The sequence below is a fragment of the Vipera berus genome, assembly GCF_964194415.1.
Source record: "Vipera berus genome assembly, chromosome: Z".
NCBI classification, from domain to species: Eukaryota; Metazoa; Chordata; class Lepidosauria; order Squamata; family Viperidae; genus Vipera; species Vipera berus.
The window spans coordinates 113,505,639-113,529,897 of NC_138205.1; the positions used below are offsets into that span (position 1 = coordinate 113,505,639).

General features: G+C 36.6%; 1 protein-coding gene across 12 annotated transcripts in view; it reads left to right on the plus strand.

Moving 5' to 3' along the window:
- The window catches only part of SVIL (supervillin), a 180,487-nt gene that overhangs the window by 57,433 nt on the left and 98,795 nt on the right, over positions 1 to 24,259 (plus strand). The window lies entirely within an intron of this gene.

Consider the following 24,259-nt stretch of genomic DNA (forward strand, 5'->3'; position numbering starts at 1 on the left):
ATGTGATGACTAAAATGTGTGCTGTAAGATGCCCTAAGTTCAAATTTTATTCAAATACCAACACATTAGATCTCATAGATAAGCTGTTGTGGCACATTTGCCTCCTTCTGTTTATATCTCTATGTTATGATTTAAAAAAGACTTGTTCTGTCTTGTAGAACTCCTGTAGAGATCTAGAACAATGAGACATTTGACATACTAAATATATTAGTATGATCAGTAAGCCTATTAAGTGGAAAATGAAATCAGTCCTTTGTAAAACACACTTACCAGAAAAAGTTGTTATAATGATAAACTAAAAAACAGAATTCCTAAGAAGTCAGTATTTTGATGATGAGAACATTGAGACACTATTGCATTCACATAAACTTGTTTTCTCCCAGTAATCTCACACATAACTGTCCTCCGGATTGTATGTGAAGATGGCCTTTCTTTGCAGTGCAGTGTAAATGGATGCTATAGGGCCACACAACCAACAAAGTTAATTTATTATTTATTTTATTTATTCAATTTCTATAGTTGCCCAGCTCAACCAAGTGACTCTGGGTAGCTTATAATTCTAAAATTATAAAACAATTAAAAACATTAAAAGAATAAAAACAAATACAAATGATGATTAACCAACTAATAGTAAAACCAAGTAATAAGCCCTTAATACCTTCCGAGGCCTGGGTACATAGCTGGCCTTGTTCATATTGTGGACAATCAGGTATAGACAATGCCCCAAGGGGCTTCCATGCTGCTGTCCATACCAATGTCCAAAATACATCTATATTTTATTTTTAAATGACTTGGGTTGTAAGCTAATTATAGCTAAAAGTTTTTACATCTCTTCTTTATCCAAGAGTGCTCTCCTGTTTCAATTGGCAACATATTATACTAATGAACTTTTATAAAAACTGTCTGAATACAGCCATTATCTCTCCTAATATTTCCCTTACTGCTAACATTTTAATACAGATAGTTTTCGAATTACGATCATAATTGAACCCAACATTTCTGTTGCTAAGCAAGATAATTGTTAAGTGAATTTTGCTCCATTTTATGACCTTTCTTGTCACCGTTGTTAAATGAATCACTGCAGTTGTTAAGTTAGTAACACAGTTGTTACTTCCCCATTGACTTGGTTGTCAGAAGGTGGCAAAAAGTGATCGCATAACTCTGGGACATTGCAACAGTCATGAATACATGCCAGTTCCCAAATGCCCAAATTTTGATCACATGACCATGGAGAGCATGTAACAGATGGTCATAAGTCACTTTTTCAGTTCCATTCTTAACTTAGGACAATCACCAAATGAATGGTTATCAATTGAGGACTACCCGCATAGCCCTTTTTTTGCTTTGGTTTAAAAGCTATAGTACATTTCCCATATTGATTTATTCTGTTTAGATAATTATATTCCTCTCTTGAAACAAGCAAAGGAAAAAAAGGCACTATAGCAGCTAACAGTCGCAACATGAAAAACATGTAATTAATGTATAAAACCTCAATGGATGAATTAAGAAATTAAGCAAAAGCAAAACTGGTCAGAGTTAAAAAGCTTATTAAGAAAAATAGCAGAAAAAACAAAGATCTGAAAAAAAATTCTCAGAGGAAAGAGCTTAAATCTCTTAAATCTCCAAGGACCTGCGGGAGATGAAGCGCCAGAGAAGGGGCCTAGAGAGCATTTGGAGAGCCAGTCGGTCTGAGTCTGACCGAACACAGTTAAGATCCTTTTCTAGATCCTATCTTGTGGCAATGAGGGTGGCAAAGCGCGCCTACTTCACCACCCTCATTGCGTCCGCAGATAATTGCCCTGCCGCCCTATTTAGAGTGGTCCGCTCCCTTTTAAGTCAAGAGACGGGAGAGGACCCCCTACATAGACGAGCTGAGGAATTTAGTAAATATCTGGTGGACAAAATTGCTCAGATTCGGGCTGGTCTGGACTCTGACTGGGCAGTATCTAACGAGAGGAAAACGATGAAGTTGGCCGAGTACATTTGGGAAGAGTTCGATCCTGTGACTCCGGATGAAGTGGACAAGATCATGGGGAAACTAAGTGCCGCCACATGTTTGTTGGACCCGTGTCCCTCCTGGCTAGTCTATGCATCTCGGGAGGTTACACGAGGCTGGCTCCTAGCAGTTATCAATGCCTCACTGAGTGAAGGGTACTTCCCTGCTGCCTTGAAAGAGGCGGTGGTAAGGCCCCTCCTCAAGAAACCAGCACTGGACCCAGCTGTTTTAAACAACTTCCGTCCTGTCTCCAACCTTCGCTTCCTTGTGAAGATCGTTGAGAGCGTGGTGGCACGACAGCTCCCTTTGAACCTGGAGGAAGCTGAATATCTAGATCCGTACCAATCGGGTTTCAGACCAGGGCACAGCACGGAGACGGCATTGGTCGCGCTGGTGAATGATCTCTGGCGGGCCCGAGATAGAGGTTATTCCTCTGTCCTGGTCCTATTAGATCTATCAGCGGCTTTTGATATCATCGACCATGGTATCTTACTGCGTCGCCTTGAGGGGCTGGGAGTGGGAGGCACCGTTCTGCGGTGGTTCTCCTCCTACCTCTCGGACCGTTCGCAGACGGTGTTGGCAGGAGGGCAGAGGTCAAGCCCTAGGCCTCTTAATTGTGGAGTGCCTCAGGGTTCGGTGCTCTCGCCCCTCCTGTTCAACATCTATATGAAGCCGCTGGGAGAGATCATCCGTAGCTTTGGAGTGAAATATCATCAATATGCTGATGATACCCAGCTATTCATCTCCACCCCGAACCAACCCAGTGATGCCCTTGATGTGATGTCCCATTGTCTGGAAGCGGTACAGATTTGGATGGGAGAAAACAGGCTTCGACTCAACCCGGCCAAGACTGAGTGGCTGTACATACCGTCATCTCGTTTAGTCCAAGAGGTCGTTTAGTCCATCTCTGACTATAGGAGGAGAGATGTTACCTCCCATTGATAGAGCACGCAATCTGGGCGTCCTCCTAGATTCACGACTCAGTTTTGAAGATCACATTGGAGCCGTGGCTAGGGGGGCATTTGCACAGATTCGTCTTATATACCAATTGCGCCCCTTTTTGGACCGAGATGCCCTACGTACAGTCACCCACGCACTCGTTACCTCCCGTATTGATTACTGTAATGCTCTCTACATGGGGCTGCCCTTGAAGACCACCCGGAGGCTTCAGCTAGTGCAGAATGCAGCTGCACGGGTTGTGATGGGAGCTCCCCAATACTCCCATATTACACCCCTCCTGTGTGAGCTGCATTGGCTACCAGTTGCCCTCCGGGTGAGATTTAAGGTGCTGGTACTTACCTTTAAAGCCCTACATGGCTTAGGTCCGGGATACTTGCAGGACCATCTGTTGCCGGGAACAAATTCCCATCGTCCAGTACGCTCACACAGAGAAGGCCTCCTCAGGGTACCGTCAGCTAGGCAATGTCGGCTGGCGACCCCCAGGGGGAGGGCCTTCTCTGTGGGAGCGCCAACCCTATGGAATCAGCTCCCCCCTGAGCTTCGGATGGCCCAAAACCTCCAATCCTTTCGCCGCGGCCTCAAAACACACCTGTTCCACCAGGCTGACCTAGACTGACAGGCATTTTAATTAATTTATATTTAGTATTTTTAATTCATTTTTTAAATTCTCTAATTTTTTATTGCACTGATGTTCTCAATTTCATTTTATCTTGATTTATGTACTTATTATATGTTTTGTTGTTAGCCGCCCTGAGTCCTTCGGGAGATAGGGCAGGATATAAATCCCATCAATAAATAAATAAATAAATAAATAAATAAATAAATAAATAAATAAATAAATAAATAAATCAAAGCGTTTTTAAAATCAGAAAGCATGGAAAGATTCTTACAGAAGAAATTTATATCTTGAGCCCAGACATTTTTAAAGACATCAACAGACTTATTATCTGTTGTCGGTACTGTATATCTAACTGGAGAAAGCTAAGACAGCTTCTATAACAGATATACTGCTAACTTCCTAGGTCGCCCTTTTCTAACATAGCACCTTTCATGTTTGTTGAAGTAAAACTCCCATCATTCCCAAACAGCACACCATGCTATCTCATGAATTGGGATTTGTAGCCAAATGTATTTATTCCTAAATACAGACCATTCCTATGTCAAATGCAGATGTTTTGAATTGTGGGTTCCAGATATCAAGTCTTCCCATGGCCAAGTCTTTAAATATCACGTTTGAGTGGAGCAGAAATTGAATGGCTAAAAATGATAGCAGAACTCTACAGGTAGGCAGGGCTGTACCCTCTGAATGTGGCATAGGCAGTAAGAATATGCTCTTCCTGACCCTCAAGTGAGCACAAATATCTCAAGCCATGTTCTGTCATAGTCTAATAACTCAATGCCTTGTATCTTCTATCAGTTTCACACTGACAAAGGAATCCCTGCCGCCTTAAAAATACACACAGAGAGACTTCAAGATTACAAATTGGAACCCTTTTGTTTAGTCTCTATGTTGGCAGATGCCAGAACCTGTGTGCTATAAGCAGTTAAGATGTTGCCTTCACACTAGGCAGACCCTAGTTTAGATCTCCAGGTCTGTCTAGTCCTAAATCAATACCTTAATTGGTGATGCTATGCAAGTTCACTCTCTTACTATCTACAGGATTATTGTTGGTAAGAAGTGTAGAGCGTAAGGAAAATGACCTTGATGAAGGTACAGAAATTCTACTGGCAAAGCAACAAGGAGGAAAACATTTTTTAAGTCTAGAACATCCCAGATCATGTTTGGAAATGGATCAGATAGGCATCTCCCTAATTCATTGAACTATAAGAATAAGGAAAGGGAACAGCAAAAGCAGAGTTGCAAGATTCTGTTTTTATAGCCAATTGCAGTAAAGGTTTTTGCACTTTTTGTGGAGTTGATTTCTTGATCTGCTCTTCCTAGTGGAGCAACAGTAAGAAGGGAGAGCTCATAGAAGAAAGTCAAGATACAAATCTAACATGTAAATATAAATAAATGCATCCTTTTCACCTTGCCACTTTCCCCAGAAGACAGGATCATGGAGGCTAGTGTCAAATGTCTATTCCAACTGTTGGGTCCAGTGCCCAGTAAAAGAGAGGATTTTGGATTGCAGCTGTTTCTGTAGTGACAATTGCTACTTGCATACAGAAGTTCCCTGTTGCATTGAGCCTTAATAGGGTGATCAGTCAACAACTTCATGTCACTCTTTGCCATTAAAGAATGGATGGATTGTTTGTTGAATACTGTTCTTCTGGGAAAATGACAATTTCAAACCGTCATCGAAACTAATGATAAACAAATAATTTCCTTTCCCAAAGCCAAATAAATTTGAAAGCAAACTGAAAAGAAATTAATTTGCTTCATAAAGTGGAAAGATATATTAGAAGCACTGATGTGGTTCCATGTATTAAAGCATATTTATAGAAAAGACTTATTCTTGGGATGAGAAGATTCAACAATATTTGAAGAGCTCTTCTTGATATACATAGCTGGTTGAAGGGACATATAATCAGAATATTTTATTGTTAACTGTATGCTACACCTGTAATCCAGATGTTACATATCAGGGGAAAAAGCACTAGGACATTCTGTTTCATATCATAGAACAATAAGCATGAATAGCACACAAATAAAACATCTGCTGTTTTCTTTGCAGAAGAAGAAGCTGATTACTCATTACTCCAAAGCACTGTTTCTCAACTGCAGCATCTGGGGAATTCTGGGAGTGGAAGTCCACAGTTGTTAAGATTGTAAAGTTGTTAAGGTTGAAACATGATCTAGGGAGCTGTCAAGCACAAAAGATCAGGTGCAAATGTAAAGATTTAATTAAGCTGATTTATTGCTAAAAGCCTGAGCACAAGAATCTTCTCAACCAATAGTTGGCACTTGCTTAGATAAGAATCATTCCAGGCGGCTTGGATTTAGTTTGCTTGTGATTACATAGGAATTCTAAGCTGAGCCGCCTTTTAACTCTGCACCCAAGTTCTGGCATCCCTTCTATAGGAGCCCATCTAACATTATCCCCTTTTGTCATTAGGGTTCTAGATAGGCAGGTTAAAATGTAATAATATATAATAATAAACTAAATAATGAATATTACCATGTTCTGCAATACTTCATAAACTGTAACTTGCCTTTATCTGATTGAGTGAGCCTAGGCTGTTAGAAGCTAGTATTACTGGGCACTAACCTGATGGGAACTGGTTCTCCCACCAGAATTTGGCCATCAGATATTTGCTCATCTGTTTTTCACATGTGATGAATTACAATGGGAATGTCTACTTTGGTTTGATAGTGGAGAATGGATAATGTTTAATGAAAAGTGATTTAATAAGCATATGGGTTACTTGGCTGTGCTGGCTGAAGGATTTTAAGAACTGAAGATGGACCCATTTTGAGACCCCCAGTTTGGAAGGTCTTTCTAAACATATTTCTAAACCAACATCTTGAGATGTTGGTTATTAAATATTTGAGCCATGGTCTACAAAAATAGGTGTTTGCACTTGTTCCATAAACACAACATACATCAAAAGTTTAAAAGAGGTCAACACATTTAAATTCTTGCATAGCATGATCCTTCTGATCTACTGATTTTATAATTGATTTAGTTTTGCTGAGAGGGATTATTCTCTCAAAACTGAAACTAAAGAGCATAAGCATTTATTTCATTTTTTCCTAATGTGCTGTTAATGCTTGCTTATTTTGTTAATGTTATGTGTGCAAAGTGACTAGTTGCTATTTATTAATTATCATGGAGATAAACTTTGATAATGTGTCACTGTAGTGGCATCTCTGACCTCCCATCCTCCAGAAATGTTGTTGGCAATGAAGAATCCTAACCCTAAGTTTTCATTTCTTTCAATGAATCTACCCTCTTGTCAGACTGAAGGGTATAATTTCTTCCTTTGACCTGAACTAGTAGGTAAGTTTAAAAAAAATTAAAATAATTGCCTACATTTGAAAGTTGTAAAAAGAAACTAAACCATGTTTATATCTGCAGCATGAACAAAAAAAATCATTCCATGAACAAAAAAAATCATTCTAGTTAAAATATAAAAATATAACCACAGATTAACTGTATAATTAACATTCTTCTGCTAATCATTAACAATAAAAATATTAACTGTATTGCAAAGGTTTGAAATATTAGCATTGCTTATATCCCAGTCACAATATTCACATTCATTGTATTGTATAGTAATGCAATCTGAAAATAAAATTCAGGACCCTTTCCCATTGCTATGTAACAGAGTTATCTACCATTGTTATGTCTACAGAAAACTATACTGGCATGTTATTTACTGGCCATCCCACTGAATCCAATCTTGCTCAGATTGTGTGTGTTCTGACTTGCTGCCAAGTATCCTAATTTCTTTGGTTGTGCCAGCTCATGGGAAAATAGTCTGCCATGTTTTGCACTACTCCAACAAAAAATAGGGTGGATCAGGCTTCAAGACTCTAGACCCCGTCCTGCACCATAGACCTTCATAAACTAAGCTCAGCAAACAAAACAACCCAGATCAGAGTCAGAAGGGAGCTGAGTGACAATACTCTTATTTAAGATTTCTTTCTTCCTCTTTTCCTTTTCCTTTTTTTTTTTTTTGGATAGGCAAAAATGCCACTTTCCAGATTCCTATGCATTCAGTTTGGGAGAGAATTGAAGGGCAGGAACTATCGTGGCACAGTTTTGTATTTTAGCTTTGTGTAAATGGAAGTAAAAGTAAAGTTTTCCCCATGTCTGACTCTAGGGGGCAGTGCTCATCTCCATTTCTTAGCCAAGGGAGCCAACATTTTCTGAAGACACTTCCATAGTCATGTGGCCAGCATGACTATATGCCAAGGTGTATGGAATGCTGTTACCTTCCCACCAAAATGATATCTATTTATCTATTCGCATTTGCTGGAGCAGCCTACGAGCTCAGTCCATCATATGGCGCTCAGGTTTCAAACTTGGGACTATCAGCTTTCAAGTTCAATATCTTTAACCAGTGAGCCAGAGCTATAAAATCTGATAGATGACCCATGTAGTACTGTCTTGTCCAGTTTCTTAGAGAGACAAAACACTGGTTTGATTGTAGCTGAGATTACCTTAATACCTCTACATTTAAAGAACAATTTAAACCTGTCTCACTATTGGATTGGAGATAAAAGAAAGATGCCATGAGCACATTGCCCAGAAGAAAATATATAGATAAAGTGTTTAATCAAACTGGGTGAGAAAGTATTTAGGATAGAAATATGACATAGTTCATAAAATAGTGGCACCAGGCAGACAGCTGAGTCATAGCTTAAGTCATGTGTTGGATTTGAAAGCTACATGGCATGAAAAATTTTCCATTGCCGTGGCTGAAGCAAACAACAAACATGAATCATTTTGCTATAAATTTCATATTTATAAGTCTCGGCAGCTTTCAATCTTTGTGATAGTTCTAAATTCTAATTAAATTTGAGCTTTACTAATGAGCCCAGATTGGGCCAATTAAAGAACATGTGTGGTATGATGCAAACTATTCTAAATCTGTGGATCTCATTCATAGTTAAAATTCAATGTACATTGTTGTCTAGTGCAAACTTCTTTATTGTGTGATATGATGGGGAAATTTCTTGAGAGCCCTCCTAAGGTCTTGATATCATGGATACTACTGAAGAAAATAAATCCATTTAGATAGTAGAGCAGCTGATGAATGCATGAGGTTTTCTGAAAGTGGAAATGATCTGGTTGCTTCCTGAAGTATTCAGCTATGATGTTAAAACATATCTGTGGTGTTACTAAGCTGTTACAATCTACTGAATTTCACAGAATAATGTATCAAGAGATTTAAACAGTTGCTGTGAATGGGCCAGTTCCTGGCATATTTTTTAGCGTATGGCAGAGCAGTACGACAAACCAAAACAATTGTAGGAATTGGGTATGTCTAGTTTAATGGAAAAAAGGACTAGGGGTGATATGATAGCAGTGCTCCAATATTTCAGGGGTAGCCACAAAGAAGAGAGAGTCAGGCTATTCTCCAAAGCGCCTGAAAGCAGGACAAGAAGCAACAGATGGAAACTAATGAAGGAGAGAAGCAACCTAGAACTAAGGAGAAATTTCCTGACAGAACAATTAATCAGTGGAAAGAGTTGCCTCCAGAAGTTGTGCGTGCTCCAACACTGGTGGTTTTTAACTGTACAACCATTTGTCTGAAATGGCGTAGGGCTTCCTACTTGAGAAAGGGGTTGGACTAGATCTCCAAGGTCCCTTCCAATTCTTGATATTCTGTTACTGTTAATTGGTTGATGATAGCTTATATTTTCCATGTGAATTGGCAGAAAAAGAGACTGAGGAGAACAGTCCCAAGAATGCTGTTGTCGATTTAAGCTTGAAAACTTGGAAGAAAGTGAAAAAAGGAAAGAAAAGGGACAGGTCAAGCAAAGGAGGCAGAATGAGGAAAGACATTAGACATATTATCACATTAAGCATCCTGACATCTAGCAGGGGATTAAGCAGGATATTTTTAAGACTCATATTTCAGTTCAGTTGCTAATTTTAAATTTGTGCAAGTGACCTGGAGGGAAGGGCTTGTTATAGTCTAATTGCAGACTATAAGACTAAATTAAATTTTCAATCATCCCAAGAAAAAGGAAGAGTAAAAAAAAACTACTTTGCCAGTGAGCTGCAGCTGGAATTATTCTACCAGCAAATTCATATTAAGTATTCTCTTTATAGGGTACCATAAAATGACAAATTATAAATAAACATAAGCATTATTCGGCCCAGTATGACAAATGTAGAATTTTAACATTGGTGAAAATCTTGTGGTTCTTTTAGATATTTTCTCACATGGTAGACAACATGAGAAGATAAGCATAATTGAGCCCTTCACATGTAAAAATATGCAAGCATATGATATACTTTACCTCTTAGCTCTTTTGAAAGTGAAGGTTGTGGCAACTACCTATATCATATGTAACTTGACTTTCTGTGTGCAGGGGTAGTGATCACATGAGGTCATATAGCCTGTAGGCTATCTACACTCTCTCTTGAAAAGGTTTAGGTGACCAGTCTTGCAAGTCAACAGTGGTCTTGTTCACTGAAGAATATTGTTATGAATGTATGCTGGTCATAATAGATGGGACTGTTAATAATTTGTACTATATACCATATCCGTCATTTGAAATGGCATAATTTCAAAGTTCAACTGAAGTTTGAAAGTTCAAAGATCACTGAAAAGAAAAACAGTTTGATGGTCCTTGTTTGGGTTATATCAACAAATTGTCTCTCACTTTAAAAAGATGTGGCAAACGTTCCCATTCTGATGCCTTCTAAAACACAACACCCCCACATATCTACCAGAATATCTAATAGCATCAGGAGGACACAGACTTGCAGAAGAGTTGTGTGTCAATTATATTGTATCAACCTGACCAATTCAGTTCAATGGGATTGATACACTCCTAGGTTTTTTTTATTAAACAATGCCATTTATTGGGACTCCAAAGGCATGGTTTCTCTGTCACATTGCCTGGCCATTAGAATAAGGTCTCCCTGAGATCTGATTGGTCCCCACCCTAGGAGCTCCTTGTTTGTAGGGCCCTGAAAACTTGACTCTTCACCCAAATTTTGACAAGAATGGGTATGTGTTTTGTTGCTGCCATCTTTGTTTTTTGTGTTTCTTCTTTTAGTGCTACTTTATTTTTATCATTTTATAGTTTTCATATTTTCCTGGGACCCGCTCAGAGTTATTGGGAGTATGATAGCATAAGCATTAAATTAAGTAAGTAAATAAATAATAAAGTGATGAAATATTGGGAAAATAATCCAAAATGAAGAAAAAACTTTATTATTTATTAATTTTTGGTCAGATGAGACATCACTGATCAATAAGTCTTTAGAATTTCATAACTATCCAGTCAGCAAATTCAAAATAACTCTTTACTCATAGCAATTTATCCAACAATTTCAACCTTATTTGATTTCTATCCTATTAGTTTGGTGAGCGCTCTTTTCCTTTTCAAGTCAAAATCTGAAGTCTTTTCAATAACTCCTTAGATACAACTAAATTATTTCTAAGCACTTTCAATAAATGAGAGAATAAGAGTATTTTATTCATGGCATGCAAGCTGTATCAAAAAAAATTTCTTTCCATCAACTGTTTGGGATCCGAAAGAGGGGGAATTTGCTGTAGCTGATAGGATTACATAGGAATTGACAAACCCTTCTGTCCTGATTTTAAATTATTCTACTAGCAAGTATGATTATGATCGATTAAATATATACCTGCAAATTTGTTGAAAGTTTGGAGTATAAGTTTGCTTCTGGTTTAAATAGCATGTTAAAAATGAGAACATTGTTTTGTGTTAGCAATTCATATAAGAACAATACTTTTTGTTGTCTAATTTCAGATAACATCTTTTACATCTGGCATAAATTACCTTTTGAAGCAGAGTGAGCCAATCATTGGCTGTGGATGTGGAAGGAATTTATGAAAATGACTGTCCTATGTTCTTGTAATTTAAGAAGCATTATAAACAAAGATGAAATGCTTCTGTAATCCTGGCAGGAAAGAAACAAGAAAATAATAAAAGTGACATTGTGGTTTGGAGAAAAGAGCCAAGCAAACTTAAAAACAATTCACAATGTTTCTGTAGTCTGAAATCCAGATGTTTTATACACTTGAAGCATTCCAACTTTTAATTTTAGGCATCTGTAGAAAATGGTTGGAGGAGACATTTCTTTGATCCAATTTTTAACAAATATTTTTATCATACTTTTGAAACCCTCTAAATCTGACTATGAAGCAGTCCACATAATTGGAGAGTGAAATTTGCTATTTTCTCAACTTTAGAATATGACTTGGAATTCAAGAAATACATACATACATACATACATACATACATACATACATACATGTACTCCAGATACACATATTGTATATTAAGTAAGTGGCTCACAAAGATCTATAAATAAAAGTATATAATGTATTATATTGAGAGAAAAAATCCTTGGAAAAATGAAAAGCAAACTTCTCAAGACTACACGCATCTTTTTATGTCTCCTATTGGTTTCTCCAGGTTTTTATTTTCTTTTTTTAATTCCATATTCTCACATTTCCTAATTGTCTCCCATCCAAAGATTACCCACACTTCACAATGCTTGGCTTTGGAGATCCATTCAGTTAAATTAGAGATTTTTTTAAATGTTAATCACATCACAAAAGTCTAATGGTCCTTTAACTTAGTTTAATTAGCATTTGAAGCCAAGATGAAGTCTAATTTGAATATTTCATAGAGGCAATTATTTTTATTAAGAGTAATATCTAGAGATGACTTGAAATCAGTGAACCAGTCAAAAATCAAATCCATTGGGTCCACTTTAAATCTAACAAAATTGTTTGCTCAATTTTTTACAGCTTCAAAATACTTCATTTCATGGATAGATGGTATTTTAGAAAATTACATTTATTTTTAAAATCATGATAAGCAGCATGATGCCAGCTGAAAGGGTAATTTCTTTACTTGCCTGTATAACACCAGATGCCATTTATGAAAACAATTCCACATGCCGATTGCTCTTTTTTTTTGATAAAAGCACAAGTGAAACCCAAGCAAACATAGGCCCTTAAGTAGAAAGGGGATCTTATTAACTATGGGCTGAATGCAAGTGATTTGCTCTCTGTACTCCTCTCTAGTAGTTGTAAATTAGTAAACTTTGGAATACTGATGTTTTAAAATATATTTTCTTCAACTATAGTGGAGAAGATAAGTTGCAGACCTCTATTTGGTAGCCTAGACATGACACTGTTGAGAAACCAACTTTGGAATGACATGTTCAGTGTTTGCATGCTAGAGGTACATTCTTATGATAAGAAAGATTGTCCAAAATGAAGTCCAGTCTGCAGTACACACTGTAGGGATTGGACCATCTATAGAATTTTTGAAGAAGTCACAAGTGAAAGTAAAATATTGAAGTTTCAGGATTTGAAGATTCATTTGAAGCAGAGTTTCTTAAGAAGATTAGGAAAAAAAACAATAATGAAAGCCACTTACCCCATATAATGGTCTCCTTGTACTTGTAGGAAAAATAAAGAACATTCAGTTGAATTTAATGTGTTCATTTAAAAATAAGTATACATAGATAATAGTCTTAATATTCAAAGAAACTAAAAGTTGCGTAACCGAAAATATGAACAAAATTATCTTTTAGGTATATTAAATTGATTTATTTATCAGAAATGAAGAATGGGAATAATTTCATTCTACTCCCTAACATGTGAGATCTAATGTGTACCTTTGCAGAATATTGTTTTTAATTGGTAATACTATCTGGATGAACATAGAATCATGTTAGTATAGATAGGATTATCAAAATATAGTCTACCAAATGCACTGATACTCAGTATTTCCAATTAGCGTCCTTCAAGATCGGATTATTTGAATATGCAAATGACTGGGTTTTTGGACTGATCACCAATTTTGAAAATCTTTCCCAACAGCAGTTTAGGCTTCTAAATAATTTGTAGTGCATTCCAGTTCGATGTAATGGATCGTTTTGGTTGAAATAATGTTGAATAGTGTAGTTGATTTCAATGGTATAATGCTGATACATTAGATGTTTCTGCTGTTGGATTTTTAATACTGTTTTTAAGATTATCTTTTAAATAAGCAATATAAATTATTAGTAGTAACTGTATTTCTGTATCTGTGGAAGCCATTTATTGTGCCCTGAACATTTCTAAATAAGTAAGGATTAATTTTTTTTCTCTGATACTTTTTCATCTGCTATATATGAGAACTAGCCCACATCTCGCTGTAGTTTGAGCCACAGACTGTTTGCCTGTCTTTGGTTAGTTCCTTTAGGCCTGTTTTAACTATTTTAGCTTCCATTTTAAAAGTTTGCTGAGCTGTGTTAGATGACAACTGTATGTACCTTATTAGTAAGATTACTATTTCTGCATACATGTTTTTCTGAATATTACAAGAGAAAAATGAAAAGGAAATGTAGCCCAGTGTCAGAGCAAACATGGGTTTGGGGTACAACAGCATTTTCTTTAACAGTAAATAAATCAGTTTGCTGTCAAGATCTTATCCCAGGGTCTATGGATGGGGAGGAAATGACTCAGTTCAACCCATGACATAATGAAATAAGCGAAAAGCTTGCATCATTAGAGTGGAACAGGATCCTACTTCCCTCATTACATTTAGTGTGCAATTCAGGATGTCTTCTTGAATACTTAGCTCTTACTCAAGGAGCAGATGGCAGCTTGGCCAAGAAAGCCAAGATTAACAAACAGATTAATCTAATGAGCTGATTGTGGTCACACTTGAATCAGAAGGCCCTTAGGGCAGTCACTGATACTATGATCCTCTTGTGTGTAGACTACTGCAATTCAGTCTACATGGGGCTGCCCTTGAAGACCACTGGAAAGCTTCAGCTTGTCCAGAATGCAGTGACACAGGTTGTTATGGCTATATGCACACATAATACCCCTGCTTTGTAAGATGCACTGATTACCAGGCAGGCTTCCTGGTAAGTTGCTTATTAACACTTTAAAGATAGTCCTTGACTTACAACCATTCATTTAATGACGTTGGAAGTTACATTGGCACTGGAAAACTGACTTATGACTGGTCCTCATACTTATGACCATCAAAGATTCCCCCTAGTCACGTAATCAAAATGTATTTATGATGTTTGTGGTATCCTGGTGTCAAATCCCCATTTGCAAAAAACAGTGGGGGAAGCCAGATTTGCTTATCAATTGTGTCATTCACTTAACAACTGCTGTGATTTACTTCACAGCCATGGCAAAAAAGGTTATAAAGTCAGCCATGACTCATTTAACAGCCACCTTGCTTAGCAATGGAAATTCTGGTCCCAATTGTGGTTATAGGCTGAGGACTACCTTCATAGCCTACTTGTCTGATGCAACATCTTTATTCTCTAATTTGTGCCCATCCCAAGTGACTGGGCATGCTCTGGGCCCCATTAATTCAACAGCATCGCCTAATGGGGCTAAAGAAGTGCATCTTCTTTGTAATAGCACCTGCCCTCTAGAACAACATCCTGCTTAAGATCTGCACAGTCCCCACCCTGGCTTTGTTTAGACAAGCTTTTAAAACCTGGCTCTTCCCTGGGGCTTTGAGATAGAGATGAGAGGCTTATAGGATGAGAGGCCTATGGAAGGTTGTGCTATGTCATTTTATACTGCATTGCTTTAAACTGTCTTGTATTGCATCCTGTTTCCAGAGTCATGCTAGAGTTGGGTGGCCTCTGAATTTAATGACAATATTTTCTCACAACTATCTTTCAATAAATGCTACTGAATGAAAGAACACTTTGAACTGAGGCTTTGAAGACCTGATGTTAACTAGTATAGAGCAGCATTTTTAAAGTTAGTATCTTTCAAATGTTTTGGTTTAATACCCAGAATTTCCTCTTACCATTCAGCGATGATATTTGGGTTGTAGTCCATTATATCTGAAAGTCACTAAACTGGCTATGTGACCTGGTGGGCTGAATTTCTTTTTCATAAGACAACTTAATTCTAGGAAGCATATGAAGCAATTGATTTATTTTATTAATAGACTTAAAAGTGGAAGATCTCATATTGATACAATAATTTTGCAGTTGCCATTTTCTGATTCATAAACACAATGTATCTTCCTAAAATAGCAATTAAAAGATTACCAGATTATGTATAAACCTGTAAATTATAATCATTAAAATTACTCAGAAAGCTGTGCATTTAAAGCAAAATATTGTAGTGGCGAAAATATGCAGAACCTTGATTTAAAAGCAGGTGACAATTCTTCTCCCTGGAGAAGAAAAGCTAGTAATAAAAACATATATTTCTCCTGTTACTTATTTAGAATTGATAGATTGATTATCATGCCAAACACTCTGTTGTTGTCCTTTGGTCAGACCATGCTGGCTATATAATTTTGTGAATTAAGGTCCACACATTTTAAAAGTGATAAAGTTGAGAAACTTCATTATAAATTTGGGGGGGGCAAGGCTGAAGAAAAGATCTTAAGACCTTTCAACTAACATAAATTTGGGAGAAAAAGTGCTGCATAAAAGCTCCCTTGCTTTTGGGCTAATGAAAAAGAATGTACTATATTTCAATATATTGATATGTCATAAAGGAAACGAGTTAATACCTAATTACATGAGTTACTGATTACTAAGGCAAAGCAGATGCAACCTTTAAGCATGTTTCATGTGTTTTCTTTGAACAATTGTTTGGAGAAAAAAATGCAATAAATGTGCTTTGGGGTTTAACAGTTTCTGTCCCTCTTGCACGGTAAAGTTAGAAATAGGATTTAGGTTTAGAACTCCTTTCTGATTTTTAGTACTGTGAGGAGTAAATGGTTGGGGCAGACATGTGTTACATGGAATATTATGGTCTCATGAGTCCCATGCAAGAGTTTATGATTATATTCCCTTGATAAGTCATGACTAATTGAAATGGATTTTGGCAGAAAAACAAAATCCTAAAGGAATTGTTTGCACACATAGTAAATCATTTAAATATGGCTTTATTGTCCAAAGATGAGAAGGAAATTGAACATCTGTGTAATAAAATTATTCTGATGAGACTATTCTACCTCAATAAGGCACTCCAGTTTTACTGTTTCATACACATTCACACACAGTTAAATTCCTAAACTGAAATCATACCTGTATGTTTCTCATGTGCAAAACAACCTTATATTTTACCCTGGGCTAAATGCAAAGGGCAAGAGACTTGGTGACCATTTGAAGTTACAATGTATCCTCTAAAAGCTACTTATGAACCAGTTCCAAAGTTATGATGTTTGCACCCCTCTCTGTGGTCACATGACTGCACTTGGGGCAGTCAGCCCATGTGACCACAATTTACAATGTTTTTTCTGGAAATTGATATTTACTTCCAGTTCTGGAAAAAACAGTCTGTAGTAAAAAAAAATGTGTTTGCTTAATGACCGTAACATTCACTTAATAGCCATGTGTTCATTTTACTACCATGCTGTTCACTTAACAACCAATGCAAAAAAAGATTGTAAAATCAGGTATGGTCATGTAATGACCCATCTTATGGCTAACAAGACCTACGATCGTAATTGCTAGGGTCAGTTATGGTCATAAGTCAAGGATTACCTGTACGTGTTTCCATCCCTGTGAGATATATTTTATCTCTACCAGGTTAGTGTCAAAGATTGGCCTGTGATTACTCAAATAATATAACTATTCTAGTACCATAATTGGGTAATGTGGTCTGATACAATCACTATTTTGTTTTTTGCCTTTCTGTTCTCTGGTGGCTAAGATGTTGCAATAAATTGTGCATTACACTGTGTTCTACTATTTGTTCTGCATGTCTGTGGTTATGGCCAATGCCACTACAATAGTTGCTGCTGAATTCCTTACTCCACTGAAACCTGTATATTCTTGATATAAATCATGAACAGTGTTCATGACTGTAGTAGTGTTTGTGCCAAAAAAAGTTTCCAAAGGCTAACAATTTAAAAAAAAAGTTTGGGAATGGGAATTATTGTCTCTGTCATCAAATACTCTTTGTAATGTTATGAAGACTTTTTTTTAGATGTATTCAGTCTCTAATGGCTATCCCTTCGTGTATTATTTCAGACTGTCTCACTGTGTAATCTCTTACATTTATACTGTAAAGAAATATTTTTGTTTAAAAGAAAGATATAGATTTCTAATATAATTAAGAAAAACTTTAGAATGACATTTGAATTTCATATATGTGTAAAAAGGTCAGGTTTGAATAGGGCCCAGCTGTTAGGTGATTAGCCATCATGCTGCTCATGGAGTGGAAAAGAGTAGAATGGGTTATAGTAGTCCTCACAACCACATTTGGGACCAGAATGTCCATTGCTAAGGCAGTTGTTGAGTTGTGCCCAATTTTATGACCTTTTTGCCACTATTTTAAAGTGAATCACTGCATTTGTTAAGTGAATATGCAGTAGTTAAGCAAATCCACTCTCTTGCATTGACTGTGATTGTCAGAAGCTGGGAAGGTCGCACATGGCCATCACATGACCCTGAGATGCTGCAATGGAGATATGATTGCCAAGCACCCAAATTTTGATCCCATAATTATGGGGATGCTGCTGTGGTCATAAGTGTGAAGAACTGCTGTAAGTCACTTTTTAACGTGCCATTGTAACATCAAACAGTCACTGAACTAATGGTTGTAAGTCAAAGACCACCCGTATTAAAATTCCTCCCCTTGCCACCCAACAATCATAATGAAAAAAGTTCGAGTCTCCAAAGAAGAAGGAAGCAGACTGTAAGGATAAGTGCTGGGGAAAAAAAAAATCTGGTCCTATTCTTTAACAGTTGCAGGAGGGCATACTGCTGACAAATATAGAAAGCCAAACTGCTTTTGCCATTACTCCATCCTAAATATATTGAGTGTTCTCACTGCTGATCTTGCAAAGCAGACATTAGTAGTTTTTGGGATGATGACAGCTGGCAGAATTAAAATGTCTTTGGAAGCAGTCATATTCTAGGTAAGCTAATGACAGAATGTGGCCCTTATCTGAAAGGCCATGCAGTGGATCTAGAGAAGATGAAATCATAGTTGGGTTAGAGTGAAAGGAGTGGGTATTTTTAAAAATGTATCTTTCTACAGTAAATGTGATTCTGTTTTCTTGGTCCCCAATAGATGCAGATAAAGGCATCTAAAACATCCTTATCCAGATGCCCTTTAATTACAAGAGAATGCAATTAAAGTAATAGTCCTGTTAAAGAACCTTTGAAAATGACTAAATTTTTACAATATTTTTTGTAGTTTTATTATATATTACATTCATCTCATAAACTGTTTTGAAAAAGACCTACTAAAGCAAGCTAGAAACTCTTTAAAGACTTTCCTGCTGTTGATCATAAGATTTAGGGACAGTTTTCATAGCAGATTCAGCATCAATGCTATTTCAGGATTACTTCCATGTTAATTTTGCCTTTGATATATTTCAGTTTTCATTTCTACGTATACATACAAATGCAACTATTGGATCCGTTTCTAAATAAATAGCCAATGCCTTGCACTTTTTAAAGCATGCACTGTTGGGAGAGGAGGATAATTTATTCTCTTTTGGGCATTAATGTATTTGCAATCCTGTTTCATCCTCTTAAACAATTGCACTGTTTCACAATATTTGCACAGTTGCGTCTTTCCCCAAGACTGCTAGCACACATTGTTAATCTGAAATTTTTCTGTGACTTGAGAGCAAATTGTCTGTGACCGTTGAGAATGGATAGCTGAGCACCCTCTGCCTGCGAAAAGGTGGGCTGTCAGTTTCTTATGAGGTAAACATTGCATGACCTATAAGCCAGCCAGTCAGCTCATACATTGCCTTATTAGGTAAGCAGCTGGGGATTATGTCTGAGGGCAGAATTTACTATAGGGCAAGCTGAACATCCTGACAGAGAGAGACATGCAGACCAACCCCTAAGGGATGTAGCCCAGTCGAAAAACAATCATGGTGCTGAGATTTGTTTACATTTGCATTTTCATTGAACATGGAATTATGCTGTGTGTGCATTACAAACTGTAGTGAAAATATTCATCCAAAATAGCTCATAAATTCAGGAAGGAATAGAACAGCCAGATGCCCTTTCTCTGACTGTACCTTGAACTAGAAAAGCCTATATTATATGCAGTTTTCCATTACTGTGCTAGTTTTGCTAACAATATTAATGGATTTATTTTATTCTCTTTGCTAATTTACAAATATTACTGATTTACAGTAAACTTTTTACCTCATCATAAATTTAATAATTGGAACTTGAAAATAATAGATGTGTAGAGACTAAGTACGGAAAATAGGGCTTTTGGACTGTGATCATTAACTAAAATCTGATGATTTAAACGTCTTAAAAACAAAGTAGATTTAAAACAAACACAAAAATGACCTCAACAATGCAGGATTGCATAAGACCAGGCAAAAATAGTACAAAACTATCAGTGTGATGGCAATATGAGTGATTTGTCTAAGTTAAGAGGATGCCCAGGGTTTAAATTACTATAAACATGAATTGCTTTATTCATGTTGTTTGCAAGAGTCTGACCAATGGCTTATACTGTTAAAATGGCATTGATCTGCAATAGAATTCTTAAGATAGAGCTTTCTCTCCATACAAGGCAGAATTATTTATTATTTATTTATTTATTTATTTTTGGGACTTATATGCTGCCCTATCTCCCGAAGGACTCAGGGCGGCTAACAACAATAAAAAATACAATAATACAAAAGTTAAAAAAGAATTAAACTAGCAGCCCCAATAATAAAATTAAAAACACTTTAAAAATCCCTGTCGTCAGTCCAGGGGGAAAAATGATCTTGAATGGTGTCACCTGACTTACCCCACATATACAAGTACTACCTAATGACATTTGTAGGGTCTTTAACATGTTGCCCTTTGCCAGCTCTTGATAGCTTACTTATGTGTGAGGTGGCTTAACAGTATCTTTCCAGGAATTCCAGCAAGAATTTTTTTCCAATTCCTCTAGCAATGCCAGAATGGAGCTTTTTGCACAAAACACATGTCCTATAACTAAATAATGGCCTCTACTTTTACCTTCTCTCCAGCCAAAGAAACCTATTCCTAAAAATTTCCTGGGGTCAGGAAATTCCTATCACAGCAAATGAAAGTTATTAAGTTCTCAACCAGTACAAAGGTTTGCTATACTTCTACATTATTATTAGGAGATGAATGTAGAATTGTCTTTAGATGGAAGTTTAGGATAAAAATGCATTAGCTTTGATTCTTCGCTCAATATTAGTAGTTTTCTTCTTTTTCAAAACAAAAATCAATTTATTGTTTCAATAAAAAAACATACATATCCATAGTGGTTTGTCAAATGAATAATTCCTCAGACCCAATGAATAATACATTAATATCATAATTGCTTTTTGATACTGAATACAGAATTAACTGGATTCAGGGTATGATACACGCTGAATTCTCAACATTATACTTTGTATAGGCCCAAATCCTCTGCTGAGTCAGATGTCATTCACATGTTTCTGTATGTGTGAGCATATATACACACATGTATTTTGTTCTTAAAAACAATTTCAAGACTGAAAAAAATTTCATAGCTGGTAAGATTTCTTCTTCTTCCATGTCTAGATCAAACTCTAAACTGCCAAAAAGAAGCCACCTTCTTGGCTTTGTCTTTGACCAAAAATAAGTCATTAAAAAAAATCATAGCTGGTAAGATGAAAGTTCAATATGGATTACAAAGCTTTAAAAAAATTGTGTCTAAAATGCTCCTTTGATAGAGAAAAAACAAACACTGGGATATTTAACATTGAAATGTTAGCGAAAGAAATGAATGTGCAAGTCATTTGTCCTGTTTAGTTTAGTTTTCAATTGTGTTAATGTTTTTTGTTTCCTTAATGGGCAGGGAGTGGGGCAATACCTTGTAGCCTGTTCGAAATAGTAGCTGAAATTGGTTCAGCACAGCCAAATATGGTTTAGAGCAGGGGTCTAAACCAGAATTCCCCAAAGAGCAAGTTAGGAAATTCCTGGTTTAAAGTAATACCAAATTCTAGCTGTAAATGGTTTCGCCCAAAGTTTCAAAATTCTCTAAGGCAGTCTTGAATTCTTGCCTAGCAATAGATGTGAGTGAAGGAAAATAAAATGCATTAAACATGTTTCCCACTGGAGAAATGATCTCATGTCAGGAAACTTTATACCAGAATGAAACTTACATAAATAATATCCAGTAGGAAAACATCATCTTTTGAGGAGTGAAGCAAAAAAAAATTCCACTATACATTTACACACTCAAATATGTGTTACATTTTAAGTGAATTCCTCCCTTTTCCACATTTGATTGAATGCTTTAGTTGTGGTGTGACCCACCACAGTTACCACTTGGGATTAGAGCTGAAAAATATCCAACGTTTGCTGATTGTCAGCTAGCCCATACAAAATGAATAGAGCTTGTTTGTCAGATACATGTGAATCTAATTCAGGAAAAGGAAAACTCAAAAGCTGTTGCATCTTGTGAATATGTATTGTGAGCTGCTAGAAAGTATGTAACTGGACATGTTAATTATTATGGTGGGCTAGATGGCTCTTTTGTACATGTTTATGTACATAATGGGCAACTGCAGCAATGTAAGCTTATGGATATTCCTGATACATCAGAACAACTCATAACTGAACTGTAGGTCAGTTATTACTATCTCTAGTAAACTTAACTGTTGGAGTCATTTGGCCAATTCAGCAGCCAAGGACCAGTCCTCTACAAATAAGTTTCATGGAAAAAATATTGCTTTGAATTTTTCCAAGGAATAATGGCCAAGAAACAGAAGGGGAAAGGTCACCGCCACACCCCAACCCTCAATTTAGAGTGAAATCTTCTAGGGTGCAGAAAGGAATATAGATTTCTAGGTGTGATGACCATAGTTTGAGCTTGTGTTTCTCAAATCTAGTCTTACTCAGTTGCCTTCTTAGCTTTTTGGATGCCTAATTGTCATCTTAAATTGTTGATATGTTCATACTTTCTCTTTTGAAGCATTCATCTTTTCCTTCAGTGTAATACAGATGGACCTCAACTTACAACAGTTCATTTAGTGACAATTCAAACTCAATGGCACTTAAAAATGTGACTTATTAACATTTTTCCACACTTATGACTGTTGCAGCATCCTATAGTCACGTGATTTACATTTGGATGTTTGATAATTGGTTCATATTTATGATGGTTGCAGTATCCCAAGGTCATGTGATCAACTTTTGCAGCCTTCTGACAAGCAAAGTCAATGGGGAAGCCAAATTTACTTAACAACCATGTTACCAACTGAACAACTGCAATGATTCACTTATCAAATGTGGCAGAAAAGTTGTAAAATGAGACAAAACTCAGTTAACAAATGTTTCACTTGGAAACAAATTTTGGGCTTAGTTGCAGTTGTAAGTTGAAGACTACTTATACTCATGAAAGCCCTACTTTGTTGTGTGTTTTAAATAATTTATAGTTTATTTTAGGGAGTGCCAATTTGTGTGTTGGGGTTTGTAATCTGGCAAATGCTTCTCCAAAATTACTAGGAGGCACTAACTGTAAGTGTTCCTAGGAAAAGGAAATGTGTGTTCTTTCTTTGGAACTTGGTCCCTTAATTCCAGGAGAGGAGAGGAGAGGAGAGGAGAGGAGAGGAGAGGAGAGGAGAGGAGAGAAGGAAATAGCTGACACCAAAGACCAGCTGAAGGCAATGACTACTATATCAAATCAGACTCTCTTAGTAGGATAGGGCAAGCCACTAGCTGAGATACCTGCTTCATTATGCTTCAATCTAAAATGAGCTCAGTGTAGATTAGTTCTTACATGCTACTGCAACTTGAAGCATGTAACTCAAGCTTTACTGATGTCAAGTAGATGAGTCTCAAGTTCTTCAGATGCTAAGTACAGCTTCACTTTGATTTAGACATTTTTGAAAATCTCTGCATTAAGTGCCCTAAGAAGGAAGTTCACTTTCTTTCTGTCCCACAATAATTTTGTGTTCTTGACTCAGACAGTACACAGGTTTAATGTATTATGATGATTGGTCATACAGTTCTTCCACAACTGGATTTGGTATTTTTTACCACCTATTGAGTCCTTCTTAAGTACCTAACTATTATTACTATTGTTGTTTTCTGAAGCGCTACTTGATTTTCTCCTTTGGCTTTCAAATGGCCTTGATTTCTGTTAATCAAAATTATCCTTTGTATTCACACCTGATAGGAGTAACAAGTAGTTAAATTTCAACTTTTGCAAAGGCTGTTGGCTGATACTAGTAGAAGTCATTGTTGCTGTTATTCTCTTCTCTCATCATTCTTCTTTTCTGTAGTGACATTATGCCCTAATTTCTACATCTTATGCTGATGGTTGCATGCTTAATCCCGCAAGAAAAGGTCAGGTGCTCTAGTTTAAAAGAAAAAAAACAACCCTGCTGTGATATTCTGTGATGTATTAGAGCTGGCATGCCCTGCTTTTGCTGTGCTTATGTGTCATTGTATAAATAAACTTTGCTCTTTGTATGTGTGTGAATCCATTCTATGTGAGTAGAAGAATTTTGCTAGCTGCCTTAAGATTTGCACTCCCAGGTGGAATTGGATCATGATTTATATGTCTGCATCAGAGAAGTAGGTTTGACATATGTATGAGTAAAAAAAATTATATGCTTGCCTAGTAATTGCATTACAGTGAGCTGTCTGAAATATTTCCTCATACTTCAAGCTATGTTATCTTCTAAATAAACAACTATCATATTGAAAAGCCATTTAAATTAATTCATCTGAA